Genomic DNA, 14,962 nt, shown 5'->3' with positions numbered 1-14,962 from the left:
TAGAGATCAAATCCTATTCCTTACAGTAAGATAACTACTGTCCTCTATAGCAGGATTGAACATGTTTTATCTTGTCGGATGGAGACATACAGCATTTGCTTATCCTACATTCAATTCTATATTTTTGTGTGCGTGCAATCGAAAAGGAAAAGAGTAATACCTTATCCTTGCCGCATCCTCCTCCTACCGTTCCTTCCTGAGTAAGAAGGGTAAGTAAAAACTTATGCGATGATGTAAAAAGAACAAGAAGACAACTCCACACCATGCCTTCCAGTTTATTAACGTAAGTATATCTGGTAAAAGGTAATATTTTATTTATCCCCTCTTTGCAATCTAGACTAGGAGATCGTCATGAGTTAGCTCTTTTAATGTCGAGAAGGGCAGCTTGCTTAATCCTCTCTCCAAAATAGTGTCGGGAAGGGACCATGTTGAGAAGGGCAGCTTGCTTTAAAACTATGTCGGGGAAGGGCCATGTCGAGAAGGGCAGCTTTCATGAAGACTATATCGGGAAGGGTCTGGTCCAGAAGGGCAGCTTGCATAAAAAAACTATGTCAGGGAAGGATCTTGTCGAGAGGGGCAGCGCGCTCCCTACATGGTTAAGATGGTAGCAATGAGGTTTGGCGCTGTTAAGATGGTAGCATTGCGACGGATAATAGTGATGAAAGTGAGAAACGATAATCGTGTCGAGAAGGGCAGCTTGCATGAAAACTATGTCGGGAAGGATCTTGTCGAGAGGGGTAGCTCGGGAAGGGTCTTGTCAAGAAGGGCAGCTTGCATGGAAACTTAGACCTCTACAAGATAGTAGCGGGAAGGAGCATGTCAAGAAGCTAGCCTGAGATTAGACCCCCTAGCTTTGGGATCGTTCAAAAAAAGTTCCGCAGCGTGGCTAAGTCCTGTTGTGTATGTTGGGTATTTAGCCCAAGGCTGATTTGATCCTCCACAGCTACACCAACAGCTGTCATAGATAGCCTAAGTGTCACTGAAGAGGCATACTAGGGAAATGAGGAGTGCGGTAGTTTCCCGTTGCTTTCCTCACTGAGCCAGAAGTTGCTATAACATATCAGTCTGTCAAGCCCACTGAATTGCATGCACCAACCGACCCTATGAGCAATATTTTCACACCATTAATAGCAGGGACTGGCTGCAGAAGGAATGGTATTACTAGCATCGCTCATACCTCGGTCACTTTCATATTGTCAAAGCCAAGGATGAGACTGAGACAGGTCAATGAAAGTAACAGATTTATTCTAGCCCATACCAGAAGGCATAGTGCACTGTAAACACTATGTCTTGCCAGCAAAGGCAGATCATTTAAATTCCGCGCTCCTAGATGGTAGCACTGAGGTTAGCTACGTTCAAAACAAGTCAACATGCACAAAGGACCTGACAGCTGTCAAATAGCATGTGGATTTTAAATTCCGCACCCCCCCCTTACATGCATAAGATGGCAGCTGTGAGGTTAGCCATGTTCACTTGTTTAAACTCCTCAACAAATCAAGTGCACGTGGTTAGGACCTGGCAGCAGTCAAAAAGCACGTGGATTTTAAATTCTACGCCCTCCACGTGGTTAAGCTGGCAACAGTGAGGTTAGGACCTGTTAAGATGGCAGCACTGAGGTTAGCTACGTTTACTTGTTTAAAATCCATGCCCACGTAGTTAGCACCTGACAGCTGTCAAAATCACGTGGATTTTAAATTCCGCGCCCCTACATGCATAAGGTGGCAGCAATGAGGTTTCGCCCAGTTAAGATGGTAGCACTGAGGTTAGCCATGTTCATTTGTTTAAACGCCGCGGCAAAACAAGTGCACGTAGTTACGATGTAACTGCTGTCAAAAAGCATATGGTTTTAAATTCAGCGCCCACGTGGTTAAAGATGGCAGCTGTCGTCTTAACAGCTGTCAAAAAGACACGTGGATTTCAAATTAGGGTCCGTTTGAAAGCTGCCTAAAGCACGTGGATTTTAAATTACCCGCCTGAAGTTAGCGATGTTCTGTTGTCCTTAAAATAGTGAGGTTAGGGTCCGTCAAGATGACAGCTGTCATGTTGACAGTGGTCAATAAGTACGTGGCTAAGCACGTGGCTTTGTTTACAAACAATGTGACGTTACGGTCATGTGGTCACGACGTCATGGGGTCAATGACCTTGGCCGGGGTCAATGACCTCGGGTGCTGACTCAGCAGAAAAATGCTGACGAGATGGCTTAGAACTCTCCTTGCTCCCCTACTAACGATGTACAATATTCGCTGTCCTATTTTTTCGTAGCATTAAATAATGTACTGCTTCTACTTCTTGTGTTGATCCTTAGCTTATGTGTTTTACAGTGGCTTAACACTCCGTTAAATACTTGAACTGTCACCCTGTTGTGATCTCTATTATACGTCTTTACACTTTCATTCGGAGAAATGTTCTCTGGTCGACGGCTTAACTGTTCCAAATGGATTTCGGAATGAAATAGATCCCATGAAATCGTGGAATAATTCTCGAACTGGAAGAAAAAATACGAACTTGTTAGGAATATCCCAAGTAAAGTTCAAAAACGATATCCCAAGTAAAATTCAAAAAACGAGGTAGAAAGTACTCGAAGTTTCCTGACCTATCACTTCCATCACGTTGCTTCTTGACATTTCTGCAGAACATACTAGAATATGCGGCAGTCGGGATTTAATAAGAACACTGTGCTCTCACCCCGTTCGAATTCAACTCAACATTTTCCTTCGACGTTAACGGTGCAAAATATAATGTTCGTCTCGGCTCATCTCTTCGACGTTCTCATTGAAGAATAAAAGTTCGATCTCCACTTATCTCTTCGATGTTCCCACTGAAGAAGAATAATGTCATATACTGTTCCTCTCTCGACCAACGTACAAATAAAAGAAAAGGTGACGTAATCCACATATTAGAATTCCCATTGGTTAAAGGTAATTCTGTACTTTAATGTGATTCGTCCTTTCTTATAAGGTACAGATTATTCCAGAATTCTCTCGCCCCCTTCTCCAACTTTCGCTGCATGACGTGCTCTCCGTTGTGACGTGACTTAGGTGTCCTCGACCGCTCGACCCATTTCCGTTCTTTGGCCCGCAACGGGCTGATATCTGGTCCGTGCGTATGCATGTAAAATTCACGTGAAATAAAACAAACCTTTATTTATACTTATAACGTACCATTTGGATGGGTACAATATTTAATCAAATATGTAGGCTTAATCAGTGGCGGTTTCTCCCATAGAGCACTGAGCAATGAACCTCCATTCTCTGTGCTTATACACTGTTCTATTGATTTATTCACCTGGCCAGAACGCATTTGAAATACGCGCCCAAGCAACTTGTGATGTGGCACTGTTCCCAGCATACAGTAGTAAATACGCAGGAACATATCTCAAACTGCACTCCCACAGATGTGCATCAGTTTATTGGTTGGGGGTTGAGTGGGGAGAAGAGGAGGTGGTGAATGGTAGGCAAGGGGATGCGGGAGGTAAGACGTGAACTTGAGCACAGCCGTGTTGAATATCAGGATACGGAGCATGCGCAGAAGCTTTGTTATGCACCTAGCCCAAGCGAGTTCCACGTTGTGAGGTTCGTTCTAGCTGCTATTGGTTCTGATCAGGTAAACCAACTACTAAAGTATTATTTTAATAACAGACGACGTATACAGTTATAATAATGCCACGATATAGTAGGTAGAAGAGTGCCATGTGCTTCTAACACTAGGTGGAACTTTAAATCACGAACTGTTGAAGTACCCTAGGCAGTTTATGAAAACAAGAAATCCCTCATTGAATGCCTTGAAGAAATAGAAACAACGCCTCGAAAAGGTACAACAATATCACAGGGAAGGGGATTGCGCCTTAAACTAGAACATCCTACATTTCAGTTTTGGCCGTCTGTATTTTATTTAATAATGCCACAATCTGATACTATATACAATCAATTGCAAAAGAGAAAATCAGACCCAGTCGAAATTAAAAAGGCAATTTATAATTTTGAATGCGTCATCCAAAAAATGACAGGCAGTAAAATTGACTCACATTCCAATGCGTATGATACAATGATCCGGCCAGTAACAAGGCCACATGCAGATACATGCATCTCCAAGAAAGTGGCAGTCAAGGAAATTCACGACCCAATTATGATCCAGGCCACGGAACGTTTCCAGTTCAACAATCATCTTGCGGCGAATTTGTTTCATGCTGATAGCTTTGAAAAGTATAAAAGTCAGTTCCCATTTGTTACTCTGAAGAAGTTGTGTAAAGTTTATCCTTTTATTGAACAAAATAAACTTCAAACGAAACTGAAAATTCTATAGATGAGAGTAGATTTTCGATCTGTGTACGGTGTTGTACACCTTCAATTTTCGCTTCAAACCAACTCAGTGACCGCATTTAGTGAAATAATAAAATGACTGAAACTCATCATAACTCATGACAGTGCCGATGACAACTTTAGAAGCTCAACGTTGTTTTTCAACGTTGAAAAGGATAAAGAATTTCTTACGTAGTTCAACGAGTGAGGAAAGGCTGACCGCTATTGCAATGTTCTCGATTGGAAAGGAACTAGTTAGGGGTATGGAGAGTTTTAACGAATGTATCACAGACAAATTTGCTGCAATGAACGAGAGAAGAATGGACTTCATGTACAAGCAGTCTGCATAGGTGAGTGTATAATGTATTATAAATTATTGTTGCATGATTTATAATGTAGTTTTGTAGCTTTCTCGAGGAGATCCATAAGCTGTGTTTTGATTTCCAATATTGAACTTCCAGATTCGAGAGCCACCAGCCGCCACTGGGATGAATGCAATTCAATAAACTTTTATCCGTTGCTAAGCTCGTGCCAATAATTTCAGCATTTAAGACAGAACACGTCATTGCCGATAAATATGAAATTTCATAATCACTAACCTGACAATAACCTCAACAAATGCACGTGATAAAAATAGAGAACTGTACAACTAGCCACTGATTAACTTACAAAAAATAAACTAAAAACGGAAATAATATTCAGGAAACAAACACCTACATAATACATAAACCAGCAACAACTAACACAGCTAAAATAGTACCACTCCGAATAATATCACAAAGCACGCCAACACACGTGGCGATAGCTTCGTTAAATGTGGCACCTCTGTTATCGTTGCCATAGCAACAGATAACTTTCGAGCAGCGTTAGTCAACTTTGTCTCGCCGGTGGCGCTAAACGTCAGACTCCAACTGTCGTGGGCCCAACTATAGGGAGCGTGCACAGTGCTAGTAACAGAGCGCTCTGGCGGACTTCCGAGAATTAATACGGTGAGAGTGCGTTCCGCTGGAAGACTTGCTTCATAGTTACGGCAAAAAATATCGTTGCATCTTGTCAAGATAAATATGAAGTAATGCTATGGAAGTTGTAATGCTGTACATATAAAAATACATTTAACCTTGACATTGTTGTCACAGGGCGAAATGAATAACAATATTGTAACTACCTCTTATCTATGAATCTGTGAAAACTCAAATTTCGCGAGTGAGATTTCCGGTGAAATTGACTGTGCTTTTGATAAGCTATTGACAGGCAGCATCCAGTAAGGAAATAAACAGTAATTCAGTTGGAATAAGTAGATAACACGTCATGTTGCTAAGCGAAGTTCTGATAAGATTGGATTAGAATTATGTACAGGGGTTCTTTATTATTGGTGGCAACAAATTTTTTTCTAGCACACAAGCTACGTAAACAATGTCGCTGATATACGGAAACAGATCTTTAGGAATGTTTTTCAAGATTTTGAACATTTTCACCCTCTGTATGCATATGTCAGCATGAATTCGCACATTTGCCACACTCTGAGTTTGTAACACTTCATCTTCTGTAAATCTCCCATTGTGAAGAAAAGGCGGCATAACAAGTAAAGAATGAGGTGACTGTGTTTTAAAACCTGGGAATCCCTTGTCGGTTAATATAACGTCCCCTTCACTCAAAAGATTTAGGAAGCCTGAATTGTTAACAATAAACGTGTCATCAGTTCTTCCACCATAACAAGCGGAAACAAAAACAATAGTTCCGTTTGGGGCCACAGCTAATAAAAATGTAAATGTATAACATGACTTGTACGAAGAATCCGTGTAACATCTCTCATCTATTCCTGCTGGCGTTTCTGATTTCATTTCTGTGCAATCCATTATAACTCGTGCGTCAGGATAAAATGTTTTAAAAGCGCTAGGCAAGGTATTTTGCACGGATAGTTTGCTAGACCAGAAAACAAAATTAGAAGTGCGTTTCTTGACTAGTCCGAGAGCAGTAAAAAATATTCGCGCAGCAGTAGGCCTAGTCCGATGTACACCAAATATGAATGCCAATGAAGCAAAGGTCCAATTTCATTTTCATTAAAAAGAGTAAAAAACATCGTTATTACTTACAGTATATATTTTTTTTGCTAGTTGTTTTACGTCGCACCGACACAGATAGGTCTTACGGCGACGATGGGACAGGAAAGGGCTAGGAGTGGGAAGGAAGCGACCGTGGCCTTAATTAGGGTACAGCCCCAGCATTTGCCTGGTGTGAAAATGGGAAACCACGGAAAACCATTTTCAGGGCTGCCGACAATGGGGTTCGAACCTACTATCTCCCGAATACTGGATACTGGCCGCACTTAAGCGACTGCAGCTATCGAGCTCGGTCAGTATATTTATAGATACTTTAGAAACAAATAAAAGAAAGTAAAGAACTGAATGTTTGAAATGAAACACTTGTTAAATCCCTCAATTGTGCCTCATTTTTTATGCTCTGGTACCCATGAAATCCTCTGCATATATCCCGGGGGGTGTTAGGACCACAACTTTTATCCACCTTCTCCGAAATACTTGGAGGTACTGTGCTTGAGTTGCACTGTGTGCCTACATCATTCCCACAAAACAGACACAAGTGAATTCGAAAGTCGTTACTTCAATCTCAAATTCTGCTTGCACCGACTTATGTAGTTTTTCACACTCATTTTTCACAATAAATTCATGAGTTTCCTGATTAGAAGACGTATGTATATTTGAGCATTTCATTCGTTTACTCGCTCTTAAAACCGGGATACATCACATTCTCTTTTCGGTTTCTTCTTATAGCTCTCATGAAACACAGATGGTATATATGATGGATGATTTTCAATATTACTTGGCTTTCGTCCAACAAAATGTTCACTGCAAATGACAGAGCATTTGGTGGGTTCCGATGGACTTCCATCTGTACTGAAATGCAGGGGAAAATGTATTATTATTATTATTATTATTATTATTATTATTATTATTATTATTATTATTATTATTATTATTATTATTATTATTATTCGCCATAGTCAAGACACGTGCACATGGAAGGACATGAATGTAAACATACGAACCTGCTGCAATGCATCATTGAAATGAAATGTACTTTTTCAAAGTAAATAAACGTGTTCTGGACTTGGCATATCTGGTATGTTTGAAATGTGTGATATGAAATGTGTGATTTACGTCAAAAATGAAATAAGGTAGCCTACTGTACTTACTTTATCCTTCCGACAGCCGAAATACACTTCCTGCATCTGTCTGATTCCTATGGACGACCAGGAAATGTGTGAAATGTAATTCCTTTTCCATGCGTGTTTCTTTGTGTGTTGTGGCAGTTCACTGCACAGCAGTTTCTATTTGATTTAGGCATTTTGATACACTACTACTACCACAATTTCACACCCACAGTTACACAGCCTGGACTGACCGCTCAAGACAACATCACCAAAATATTACCGATTTCTTCCGCTAGAGGCGCTAAGAGCGGCAGTGCACGCTCCCTATAGGAGGTGTTGCCCATACTAATTCATGGAATTGAGGTTAAATTTTCCAGAGAATGAATTGCTAGACTCTACCATAGAGCAAAATTCACCTGTAGAGTAAGCTATCACAGAAGGCCTTGAAGACTTAAACAAGCAGTTTTGGAGCACGTCGAGAGATGGCACCAAAAATTACGTAGTTGTTGAGGCCAAATACTTTAATATAATACCGGACAGCTTGCTGTTTTCAGTGAGAAAGTCGATAGTGCTGCTACCTACATGGCTTGGTGTGACCAACTCTTCAATAACATATTGTCATCTGTATGATTCTTGGCGCACTGCGTGTTGTTTATAATGTATCAGTGTTTGTCACTAAATAATCTTACACTGCAGTTATATTCCAAGAAAAGTGTTATGCGCTGAACAAATTACCCACAAGCTAATGGGCATGGGAACTGATAAGGACAGCAAGTATTAAAAATGTTATGACCTCGCATCTGTGTTGAGGTTACATTCTATGACCCTTATATTAAGAAAATCAATCAAATACTCTACTGAAATGTTAGTGGGACGTAACAACAATAATATTAACATATATGGAACTCTAGTATACTCAACTTGAGGGTCCACATTGTTAAACAGTACCATAAATTTCACAAACGTAAGCGTAATGGTTATCGCGGTAGTCTTGAAATTGAAAATTGAAGGCCGTGAGTTTCGAATCCAGTCATTTTTTACTGTAAGATAATAATAATAATAATAATAATAATAATAATAATAATAATAATAATTTTCTTTACGTCCCACTAGGTACTTTTACGGTTTTCGGAGACACCGAAGTGCCGGTATATAGTCCCCTAGGAATTCTTTTACATGCCAGTAAATCTACCTACACGAGGCTGACGTATTTGAGCACCTTCAAATACCACCGGACTGAGCCAGGATCGAACCTGCCAAATTTGGATCAGAAGGCCATCGCATCAACCGTCTGAGCCACTCAGCCCGGCGTAAGAAAATTCTTCTTCTTCTTTATCTGTTTACCCTCCAGGGTCGGTTTTTCCCTCGGACTCAGCCATGGATCCCACCTCTACCGCCTCAAGGGCTGTGTCCTGGAGCTTCAGAATCTGGGTCGGAGGATATAACTGGGGAGGATGACCAGTACCTCGCCCAGGCGGCCTCACCTGCTATGCTGAACAGGCGCCTTGCGGGGGCATAGGGAGATTGGAAGGGATAGACAAGGAAGAGGGAAGGAAGCGGCCGTGGCCTTAAGTTAGGTACCATCCCGGCATTTGCCTGGAGAAGGATGGCCACTTCCAGGATGGCTGAGGTGGGAATCGAACCCACCTCTATTCAGTTGACCTCCCGAGGCTGAGAGGACCCCGTTCCAGCCCTCGTACCACTTTTCATTTTCGTGGCAGAGCCTGGAATCGAACCCGGGCCTTCGGGGGTATTAGCTAATGACATGAACCACTACACCACAGAAGCGGGCAAGACAATTATTTCAGTGTATTACAGGCATAGGCTTGAGCACCAGTCCAACTAATTTAATACGTGTGTATGGTAATGCTTCATGCATAAATTTGTGAAAGAGACTTTAGGAAATTCTGAACACTTCTTCCTTGTCAAGAACATCCTAGTTCACTCACCGTAACCCCAATGTATTATGTATTTCTGTCTTCAGAGGTAAAACAGAAAATTCAAAGTACAGCAAAAACGAGAGAGCAGTGTGAGCTGAGTTCTCCTGTAGCATTCGGGAAGATCGGCCTATCGAAGAATAAGAATACGAAGAAGAAGAGAAGAGGAAGAAGTCAAAATAATGGATCAGAACTCCTGTTCCTTAATTACAGCTTCTCTTTCCCAAAATTGCAATAAATCATGGATGTTGTTAAGTTATCTGCCCGCTCTGGCGCTTTGGCTGAATGGTTAGCGCTTCGTGCCTCCCGTTCTTCATTCTTCGGAGCGTTGGATCTCTTCCATTTCCCTTCTGATTAGTGTTAATAGAGGATGGCTGGCCAGTTGTACTTCCTATCAAAATTAATCACCACCACGGAAAGGTCAGCGTACTGGCCTTCGGTTCAGAGGACCCTGGTACGATTCCCGACTGAGTCGGAGATTTTATTCGCGTCTGTTAATTCCTGTAGATCGGGGGCTACGGGTTTGTGTTCGTATTCATACGCATCTTCAAATATATACAACACATCACACGAGAAACAACCACAGAAACACGAGGTAGTGAATATATATCCCTCCACATGCGATTGGTGGTAGGAAAGGCATCCGGCCGCAAAACTAGGCTAAGTCCATATAACGTCCGTCGCCAGGCTAGAAAAAACTGGAGAGAGTAGGTAGTTGTTAAATATTTCCCCCAGAGGATGGTTGGATCCTCAAACAAATGCTGCTTTTAATTTTCAAGACATAGCGAAAGGCACGGGTAACGTAATGCTCGTTTGGAGGTTTATGAAAGAAGCATTTCATATTTTAAAATGTCATTCTTAATTATTATGATTATTCAATTTATTATTTTAACAAAAATATTTCCATTGAGTGTAGTGCATTCCTCTCAACTGTAGCATAGACGAGTATGCAGTTCACACCAACACGCTAGATGTCACCACCATCGCTCTTCGCACTCGACTCAATGCTGTTGAGATAGAGCTGTCCGGTATTGGTGTATTAAAGTATTTGTTGAGGCTAGCCACGCCATTTATGGCCACTACTTCTTACAGAACTGGAGAGAAAATTGAATGGGAGATCGAGCTGCCGTTGCCATGTTTACGGCTGGCTATTCCTTGATCAGTTTCCAAGAGCGTGAAGATTATTTTACAAATATCTCGGGAACGGTTTATTTTGCTAGGTGAATGCTTATTTTACCCTTATGGCCTGATTTTATGTTTATTTTATTTAGAGTTAGTATCCATGCGGAAAAGTTATATTGTTTTGTTATGTTGTACATCTTTTAAATTAAAAGTATGAACCCCCGTCACCAAACTTCGTGAGCCGCCACTACTACCGACAGAATATTATATGAGTTAGCTTTATAGCGACTCCAAAATTCATTTGCTAGGATGTCTTCAATAAAACTGATCTGAGACAATGCGTTTTTCGGGGAATTCCACTATTTCCGACTGTATTCTACATTTCAACTACCGTACCTGAAAACCAAGTATCAGAGAAATATGATCAACTGTGATCTTGAAAATTTAATTGTAGCAGCATTTCCCGTTATAATACAGTAGGCACGTCACTGGAGGCAGCTAAAGAACTAGTGGCGATGATGAAATGTACACTTCAGAGAATTAGTCTCTCTAAACAATTCCGTGGCAACTAATGTATGAGAAGGCGTACTTCTCCAGTAGGACCTAGTACTCAATAACGGTTCTCCTGTCAACGGTATAGGTCTGGACCGACCAACCCAACGCTCACTAATTAACCCCTTAAAACCTGCTACTTCTGGCAACATTATCTACGAACCTCAACATGGAAGATCAGATGGAGAGGAGGAATCCAAAATTCTCTCTAAGAACTAAGCTTATTTCCTTTCATACCAGTGCCATTAGAGTGAAATATGTTATTTAATTTGTATTTTAATATATTACTTCTTCAATGTTTATTTTTTACAGCTCAGAATTGGAAATATTTTATTAAAACAGGTGCACAAGTTCTGCTACTTAGGATCAGTTATTACCGATGACAACAGATGCACTGTGGAAATAAAAAGAAGGATTTCCCTGTATAAGAAAGCCTTTGAGGAGAAGAAGCAGCTCTTAACTAATAAATCCTCAAATACTGAACAAAAGAAATTATTTATCAAAACTTTCATTTGGAGTGTGCTGTTATACGGCTGTGAAGGATGGACTCTCTTGAAGGACGACGTGAAACGACTAGAGGCAGTGGAAATGTGGCTATGGAGGAAGATGACAAGAACTAGCTGGATTGAGAAGAAAACTAATGAAGCAGTGCTTAGAGAAATAAACACTCAGAGACATTTAATAACAACGATAAAAAGGAGAAAAGCGTCAGTTTTCGGTCACATTCTCCGGCATAATAACTTCGTAAAGAACTTGTTCGAAGGCAAGGTGATGGGAAAGAAAGGCAGAGGAAAACCACGGAAGAAGATCATTGAAGAGGTAGTTGAGATGATGGGATGCCAAGGTTATGGAGAGATGAAAAGGATCGCAGAGAGAAGAAATCAATGGTTGCAGCGACAAGGCGAAGCCTTTAGATAATGATGGTGATGAATTTTTATTTATGATGCAAACCTTTTTAACTGACACGCGCAAAGCAGTAAGATATATTAACTGAAGGATATATTTTAAACTCCTACTTAACGAAACACTATTTCGCATGTGCCGCCATTACTGCAGCTTTCTGCTGCAAGATAATTTTAGGTAAAGAATGTTCAAATATCACTGCGTTATTCACCAGAAAACTCTCAATGTCAAGGGAATGAAACTACCTTCTATACAGGATGCTGCGTTTTCCTCACTATCAGTAGTGCTGTGAGACAAGGCCCTCCGATACTGGTGAAGGTTTGAGTTAGCATGCAGTACATATTATGTGAAATAACTTTTTCTGTTATGAGCATGGTAAAAACGCTCACTTATCAGCACCTTAAAACCTAATACTTCTGGTAAAATTATCTGCGAACCTGAACAGTGAAGATCAGGCGGAGAGAAGACATTCAAAAGTCTCTCTAAGGACTAAGCTTATTTCGTTTCATATCAGTGCCATTATTGTGAAATATGTTACTTTTGTAAATTAATTTATTATTAAAATTCAATTTACGTAAAATACAAAGTCATGTCTTAAAGAAGAAGAACTTCAGCTCTTTACCAGGTGGAGTGTCCCGAGAATGGATGTGACATTTCCACGCATTAGAGCTATGCTGATGCGCTGAATAAGAAAAGCAGTTGATCGGGTATCGCTGGAAATCCGAGCACTCCGTTGGCCAAACTCATTGATAAAATTGAGGCCTCCATTGCCCCAGGTACTACTTGATTCAACATGAAGAGAAGTACAGAAGAAGAATGTATCCAACAAATCGCTGTATTTTCTTCTTTTAGCATTTTTCCTATTCACGCCTGCACCTCCAGCACTCATTGACGAAAGGGGAAAATTGGATTTTAATACATTACTTCTTCAATGTTTATTTATTATGCAAATGTACCTTTCACTAAATATGAAGTAATCCTTAATTAGTATTTTAAATTCAAATTTAAAACTACTTTTCTCTTCTTACAAATCATTATATTTTAATTGTATAGAAATAATAATTAGATCTTTGGCTGCAGGTCATGGCTCACTGTGTACAGCAAGATGGCTACCACTGCTATGCTCAAGACGACACTATAAGTATTCGGGAGACGAAATAAGATATGAACACGAGAAAAGTGTGTTCTCTCGTAAGAAATAGCTGAATGAATTGTATTTCAATGTTTTGCCCATATCAGAAACGTGACATTGTAAACCAGTATTTATATGGAATTATCTGGTGTGTTCCTTACAAATGGCACCGTTAAACCAATTGCCATTAGCATATCTACTGTAGAGCCCTTGACAAAACGATTAGAAGTCATCTGATGACCCAATAACATCCTGCGGGTGGTTGTGGTAGAATGCAGTAGCGCTCAGAAATAGTTTGACAACAAGTGTTCGTTTACATACACCCTCAAGATACAACAAAATCGTATTTTATTGTGTCCCCTTTTTGATGAACTGCTTCACTTTCACTTAGAAAACTCACTGCACAGCAACACATACGTAAGACGCTCCTTTATTGTACCTTTCAGAAAATGTTGCAAACAAATTTTTTATAATAATAATAATAATGTCATTTGCTTTACGTCCCACTAACTACTTTTACGGTCTTCGGAGACGCCGAGGTGCCGGAATTTAGTCCCGCAGGAGTTCTTTTACGTGCCAGTAAATCTACCGACACGAGGCTGTCGTATTTGAGCACCTTCAAATACCACCGGACTGAGCCAGGATCGAACCTGCCAAGTTGGGGTTAGAAGGCCAGCGCCTTAACCGTCTGAGCCACTCAGCCCGACAGCAAGCAAATTTTTTAGGTTGTTCTTTCGTGAAAATACAACATAATAATTACTCATCCTACTACAACATGAAGAGAAATATAGATGTACCAGACAACAAGAAACAAACTTCCATAATGACTTGGGTCACAAGGAATAAGAAGCCTAAGCCTGCAGATGGAAATAACGGTTAGATAATTATTACAATTAGGATCAACAGGCTTAATAGCACATTGGTTTAAGGGAACTCTTACTGATTCTGAAGTTAGTTAATACAACCAACTATCCTAGAATTCCTAGAATTGATTGTCGGACACCATTATTGCCGACAAAGAACAAATGCCTGAATTGTTTTATCTATTTCTGATAGGGTGATATTCTAATCAGTAAAATGGCTAAAATATTTGATCACATTGTACGAAATCATCGTGTAGTTTATTAGTTTTTCAGAGAGACAATAAATAATTGGTATAAATCATGGTGCGTGCAAAATACTACCTAAAATATCGAACAGTGGATAAACTGCCCACGTGGAGTAAGGGGAAAGGGCTCATAGGTAATATAAATTAGTTGTTTTATAGTGAGGAAAACAAGACGATATGTAATATAAGAGATTCTCTTTGCCCCCCACCCCCACGAAATAATAAGGAAGCGGTGAAGCCAGTGTTTCTTATTAGTGTAAAGTAAAAAATAATTCTTAGCTATGCGGCAAATATAACGCTATTGTTTTAACTAGCGGTGTTCTAACCTGCGCCTTCTCCCGCTAAACTCTCAGTTTTCTTCAAAAGTTAAGCTAAAACCATAGTCTGGGCATTGACATAATGGTATAGACTAAAGTACTCACCGCTTGACTTCCTCACTGCGACATGACCAGCAATCAAGTGAACTCACCAAAGGGAAAGTGTTATCTCTGCATATCCTACTAACAAGGTAGTTATCGCCATAGTCCCCTCATAAGTCCTTCACTAAAGTGTCACGCTCAGCAATTCCACTTCCTTCAAGGTGCTCGCGGCTCATGATGACTTTCCTGTCAGGAACGGGGAGTTGCGAGAGCAAAGAAGGGTCCAGAGTCATCTAGCGATACTCGAGGCACCCAAAAACCATTTTGACGAACCGCAACATAAGAACTATGTACGAGATTGTTAGCTGGCTTCGTTTGTCAA

At 40.4% G+C, this 14,962-nt stretch overlaps 1 protein-coding gene across 1 annotated transcript in view; it reads right to left on the bottom strand.

The window, feature by feature from the left end:
- LOC136874801 (uncharacterized) overlaps positions 1–14,670 on the bottom strand; it is a 134,655-nt gene extending 119,985 nt beyond the window's left edge. Inside the window, exon 1 of the mRNA XM_067148473.2 lies at positions 14,644–14,670. The gene's annotated coding sequence lies outside the window, so the exon portion shown is untranslated. The remainder of the gene's footprint in view (positions 1–14,643) is intronic.
- Between the last annotated feature and the right edge of the window lie 292 nt (positions 14,671–14,962).

Source organism: Anabrus simplex, chromosome 5 (assembly GCF_040414725.1).
Source record: "Anabrus simplex isolate iqAnaSimp1 chromosome 5, ASM4041472v1, whole genome shotgun sequence".
NCBI classification, from domain to species: domain Eukaryota; kingdom Metazoa; phylum Arthropoda; class Insecta; order Orthoptera; family Tettigoniidae; genus Anabrus; species Anabrus simplex.
The sequence above is the reverse complement of the archived record's forward strand: the minus strand, read 5'-3'. Positions and strand labels throughout refer to the sequence as shown.